We start from the raw sequence: 7,127 nt of genomic DNA on the forward strand, positions 1-7,127 counted from the left end.
AAGTGGAAATATGCTATTACCAGTGTGTGGCAACTAAGTTACGAATACTGTTTAAATAACGACTGAACAGTAATACAATAATAAATCTGTAAAACATATCTTTCTTTTCACAATTTAAAATATAACTGTATCATCTGTGTTTTCTACTTTCATACTGCTAATATCATACTATACTCATCATATACTGTAAAGCTGTATACATATACATTACTGTGTTTTATCTTTGGAACTTTGTATGTCATGACTTGACCCCTCATGACAGGGTTGTGCGGCCCGTAGGCGGGACTTAATCTGGTCGGCCCTCCAGATAAGTCACTATACTCTACACTACCTTAGCCTGGCCAAACCACATCCACTCCTAGGCTCGGGACTGGCTGCTACCTCGTCAAACCGACCCCTCCACCTAGTGAACTAGGGAGCTGCATACTCTCCGAGTACAGTCGATGGTACCCACATACTATCTGAGATATGTGGTTGCACTCTATCTGTATATAGCAACGATACCGTGCTCTGTATTCTTTATCTGTATCTGTCTGTATTCTTTCCTTAGGGATCTGATACTATATATATATATATATATATACAATTATATTCTTTTACTATTTTCATCATGTTTCCAAAATTACCATAAGCTATCTTTCTGTACTGTAAATATTGTAATCTCTGTATATTATATCTGTAGCATCTTGATGCTATCTCTGTATATCTGTCTGTATACTCTGTCTATATGCTCTGTCTATATTCTTTGTATGTTATGGTAATAGGAAACATGGCATACTATAAACACTGTATATACTGTTCTGTATATAACTGTAATATATACTAATTTGAGTAAAGTTGTAATATACTAATCTAGATAAATATTTGTGATATACTAATCTGAATATAATATCTCTTATATACTATCTATATATGTGTAATTAGTATAGTATGATATACTGTAAAAACTATATAAGTTCTTCATCACATAAATATCTACTTAGGCCACACAAGTATTTAAAACTCATATTCTGTAAAACTGGGTAATAAACTGGTATGTACATATGTGTAAAATCTTTGATAACATTATAAAAACTCCTAGTATAGAATATTTCCCTTACCTTAGCTCTGAAAAGCCCCTGCTAAATTTTAGCCCTATACCCGCAGAGTTCTCCACTCAACACCCTGAAAATCAAATCCCCTATAACAAAACATTAGTATTTCTTCGTGTATTGTATTTTTTATAATTGAGGGAAAGACGAATACGGAATAAAATGTCTTACCCTGAGATTGGGACGAAATCCAAACCAACTCCACCAACGATCAGCTCCAGTAGACTTGTAAAGAACTTTACCAGAAGCGTCGTGGTGGCTTCAGATCTTCGATCCGGTGTAAAACGAACCCGGAATCGAAGAGAGAAGGAGGGAGGGACGTAGGGAGAGAGAAAGGAGAGGGTTTCTTGCGCAAATTTTCATCAAAAATCCAGGTTTTTACTATTTATAGAGCCGGATTCGTCGATGAGACACGTCACCTCATCGACGAGTCCTTTAATAATTTCATTGACGAACTTCCTCCCTCATCGATGAATTTCAAACTGTCCCAAAAACCCTTCTCGGTATTTTCTCGTCGACGAGGTCCCCTTATGCGCTCGTTGACAAACTCCCTGTGTTCGTTGACGAGGCCCTTTGTATTACTTCTGGGTTATTCGCATTCGTCGACGAAGCCTGCTACCTCCTTCCGTTTCTATTTCCATTTCTCTCACTCTTTAATATTTAAATATCATTATTTTTCGGGTCGTTACATGTTCTACCAAAGTAATATTCACAGCGGAGATTTATACAGTTTGTTCAAGTATGATTAATATGTTTTAAAATTACTGTATGGCTTGAGAATATAGATATAGTACAGAAATATGTTTTACAGTATTTTCCTGTGTTATGTTTTACATAATATACATACAGTGACTATATTTTACAGCAATTACAGAAATACCATGATTATACAGTTTTATAGTACCATGACATATAGATTTACAGTTAATTACAGAAACACAGTTGATATAGATACAGTTTTCTACAGCGTCATGGTTTACACAGTTATTACAGAATTATGGTAAAACAGATAGTTGTATATAGAGATGTATTATATAGTATCTGACCCTGTTGGACCATACAGTTACAAAGCATGGTATCGTAGCTACATACAGTATATAGAGTGCAACCACCTATTCAGATAATACGAGGTATAAAGGTCGATCGCATAGAGCCCACGAGTGGACAGGCTCCCCATCAGATATGGGTTGAGGAGGGTTGATTAGACTATGGAGTATAGTGATTTATTCCTAGTTGGGCGGTCAGGGTAAATCCCGCCTACGGGCTGCACAACCCTGTCATGAAGGGTTAAATCATGACACACAGTTATCCACAGGGAAGTTTACAGTTATTACTATGTTTATACAGGTTTACAGAAATAGAAAATATATATATATATATATATATATTAGCAGTATTTTGAGTAAAAGCCTAAAGTATAGAAATGTTAAGCAAGAAATAAAAGATAATGATTTATATTATTGGTATTATACTTTACATATTCAGTGATACATGATTATATAGTAATAGATTTTCATAGTATTGTAACCCATTTGCCACACACTAGCAATAACATATTTCGTCTTATTGAGCGTTGGCTCATCCCAATTACTTTAACATTTTTCAGGTGATCCAGGTAGGCGAGCAAAACAAGCTCACAGATAGAGGAGCCTCAGTATTGTCCTGATATTAGAGTGAGTATCTTTGGGAGTATTTTTGTATAGCCCTAGCCAATTGAGGATATTTCTGGGGAACAATTATATATGTATATATTGGGAAACATTTTAGCACTCTGGTATTGTATATAATTACATATAGTTATATTTGATTTATGCTTCTCACTGCTTAGGTTGGTGATTGAGTTTAATCTAGTGTGGTATTAGAGCATTTTAAATGTCATAGTATATATATAAAACCAGTTAAATAGCAGGTCGTTACAACAATCCCCCTAATAACATTTACCCTACAGATAGGGTAGTGTAGACAACCTCTCTACCTGCGAGCCTGGTCTGCTTGTCTGACTGGATCTCCTGAAAAATGTTAAGTCACTGGAATGAGACAACGCTCAGTAAGAAGAAATATGTTATTACTAGTGTGTGGCAATGAGTTTACATAAATAATTTACTAATAAATAACTGTACTGAGATACCATGTAAAATATAATACTGTGTAACTCACACCTGCATGACTTAAAATACACCTGTAATATCTGAGTTTTCTATTTAATCATACTGCTAGTATTATAATATGTCTGCTGATATTCTGTAAATCTATATATATAAATAAATAACTATGAAAACTACCCTGAAAATCTGCATGTCATGATTTAACCCCTGATGACAGGGTTGTGCGGCCCATAGGCGGGACTTAACTCTGATTGGCCTACCAGGATAAGTCACTTGAATACTCTATCAATCCTCAACCCAACCTTACTGCAATCCCTCCAAAGGCACAGTACTAGTATCCACCTTGTTAAATTGACCCCCTCAACCTATAATACTGGGGAGCCTGCAATCCCTCCATAGGCACGGTAGACGGAATCCACACACTATTTGAGATGTATGGTTGTACTCTGATCTGAAATAGCAACGATACCGTGCTCTACTAATATCTAAACTGATTCACAAGGGTCTGATACTATATAATACTATTTCTATATATACATCTTACTGTTTCATCATGATTCCAAAATAATCATAACACCGTAAACTGTTCTGAAAATACTGGAATATCTGACTGAAATAACTGAAGTATCTGACTGAATAAACTAAGATATCTATTTGAATAAACTGAAATATATGACTAAATAAACTGAAATATCTGAGTGTTATGGTCTTAAAATTTTGGAAATCATGGTATTTTGTAATTATTGTAAAATATTTGCCTTGTGAAATATCTGTCTGCAAAATATATGTCTGTAAATATATTGTAATTCATAATTCTGTAAAATCTGGTAAAGCATATGCTTGTGCAAAAATAATGTAAATCATGATATTCTGAATGACTTTTATAAATTCTGAACTGTTTTGATATTAACTCATGCCGCACAACTAAATAAATAAAAATCCTTGTACTGAAATCTGTATTTTCTGATAATGAAGATAATTTATACTCTATAAAATTTTCCTCGAAGCACATATATATTACAGATAAAATTTTTGAAATTCCTAGCATAGCATATTTCCCTTACCTGGCTAACTGAACTTGCCTACTGATTATAACTCACGCCCAAGACATTCACAATTCCATAATCCTGAAATTATACACATATATATTTTCCTGTCAATCAACTGAATACTCAGAATGATTTTAATACACATATTTCCTAAATTATAAACCATTCATTATCTTACCTAGTCTCCCGCCTACTGATTCTAACTCACGCCCACGATGTTCACAATTCCAAAATCCTGAAATTATACACATATATATTTTTTTGTCAATCAACTGAATACTCAGAATAATTTTCATACTCATATTTCCTAAATTATAAACCATTCATTATCTTATCTAGTTTCCTGGGAACACCCTTTAGGTTCCCTAGCCTGCTAGCAGTAAAAATCCCAACACCCTGAATTCACAACACCCACATAAATCATCCCAAACACCAGTTTAATAATATCTATAACCCAATCTAGGTTCAGAACCACTTACAAACCAAATGACCCTTAAATAATGGTTTTCTTGAAATCGTCACTCTAGTAAAAACATAGAAACCACCCCGAAATTCCTGTTTTCAAACTGCATAACAGAACCCTAAATCCTCATCCTAGTTTCCCAACATTAGCTCACTGATATTTTGTTCTATCTTTCTCCAAAATTTCATTCCTATATTCTGATTGTTTTTCGCTGTATTCTAGAGTCTGCAGAACCTAACAACCTAAGCTCTGATACCAAAATTGTAATGACCCGAAAATTCATACTATTTTTTTTATCAAATATACTACAAAATAAAATACTCTGATACCCCTGATAATGTCTGCTATAACATCTCAGGCCCTATGTGGGAACTGAGGAAATTTCTATTTATAGAATAGCATATCTATGCAACGGAAAACATAAAGTCATACATCCATGTTTACAATACCATAATCAAGAATTTTCCCAAGATATACATATATAATTACACAACATCTTAGTATCTTCTACCCAAAATTCCTGAATACTATTCAAAAATACAATCCCCTTGATAACACTTACCCTACAAATAGGGTGGTGCAGACGACCTCTCTACGTGCGAGCCTAATCTGCTAATCTAACTGGATCTCCTGAAATATGTCAAGTCATTGGAATGAGACAATGCTCAGTAAGAAGAAATATACTATTACTAGTGTATGACAAATGAGTTTATATAAATAATTTACTAATAAATAATTGTACTGCGATACCATGTAAAATACAATACTGTGTAACTCACACCAACGTGACTTAAAATATACCTATAATATCTGAGTTTTCTATTTAATCATACTGCTAGTATTATAATATGTCTGCTGATATTATGTAAATCTCTCTCGCTCTCTCTCTCTCTCTCTATATATATATATATACATAACTATGAAAACTACCATGAAAATTTGCATGTCATGATTTAACCCCTCATGACAAGGTTGTGCGGCCCGTAGGTGGGACTTAACTCTGGTTGGCCTACCAGGATAAGTCACCTGAATACTCTATCAATCCTCAGCCCAGCCTTACTACAATTGCAACGTCCCTCAATTTCTTAAAATAATATATCACATAATAAATAAATGGGGGTTTTTTTTTTTTCAACTCCCGAACGCCCGTGGGATCGGCGGGGACACCTTCAACCCATAACGGAAAACCTAGCAGCAGTAAACATAAAATCTCAAACATCCAATCATAAAACATAATACCGGAGCATTCTATATATCCTCACATACATCAAAATATCTATAGGGTCATACACAAAATAACTCTGACCCTATTACAAAATCATACCCTTCTCACAGTGTAATCTCACTAGCTCAACGGCGGCCCTGACCCGCCCGTCTCTCAGGGGCTCTTGAAAAATTAATTAAGTTTGGGGGTGAGACACTTCTCAGTAAGGGAAAATAAACTAAATACAGTTGTGTGGCAACATGAATATTTAATGCATTTATACGTATATAGTACATTTCATAATTCCATAAACATCATCATATCGTACTGGGTAAACATATATTTTCACATCTGTTAATAATTCATATCATACATAAAATCATTTGTTATAACTGTAGTACTGAAAACAAACATAGGATGAATAGTTAGCTGGTGTCATGTATTACCCCCCATGACAGGTTGTGCAGCCCGAAGGCTGGACCCGACAATGGCTGGCCGACCACTGCCGAATCAAATATGTCTGTAAGTACGATGAGCCCGCCACACCCTGGTCCGGACTGCCAGGTGGACATCCACACTCTACTGAAAGCCACATCGACTATCCATCTCCCATCCCCTCGTGGGACGGTAGCACTAATAAGGCCTCGTGCCAAAATTAACCCATAGCTACGGTACCGAACTCTTGGTCTGAACTAAACAAACATTATGGTTGTGAAAACATATAATACATGATCATACGTAACATCATTACGGCCTCGTGCCGAAAACATAGATACGGCCTCGCGCCGAAATCATACATATGGCCTCGTGCCAAAATCATAGTAAATATGGCCTCGCGCCAACAATATAAATACGGCCTCGTGCCGATAACATAAATATATGGCCTCGCGCCAATAACATAAATACGGCCTCGTGCCGATAACATAAATATATGGCCTCGCACCAAAAACATAAATACGGCCTCGTGCTAATAACATAAATATATGGCCTCGCGCTAAAATTGTTTCAAGTATATATATACTGAAAATACATCATTTATCACATAATCGTCAAAACCATCACAACATAACTTATATTTTCATAATACCTGAAATCATGCTTGGTTCGTAAAATCTTTCACATCATAATACATTTCACATAAAATAATATTCATGCCACACATATGCTGTTAAAAGTCATACTTCATATTTTAAAATCGTGAATTCCTTACATCTC

The sequence above is a fragment of the Malania oleifera genome, chromosome 8, assembly GCF_029873635.1.
Source record: "Malania oleifera isolate guangnan ecotype guangnan chromosome 8, ASM2987363v1, whole genome shotgun sequence".
NCBI lineage: Eukaryota > Viridiplantae > Streptophyta > Magnoliopsida > Santalales > Ximeniaceae > Malania > Malania oleifera.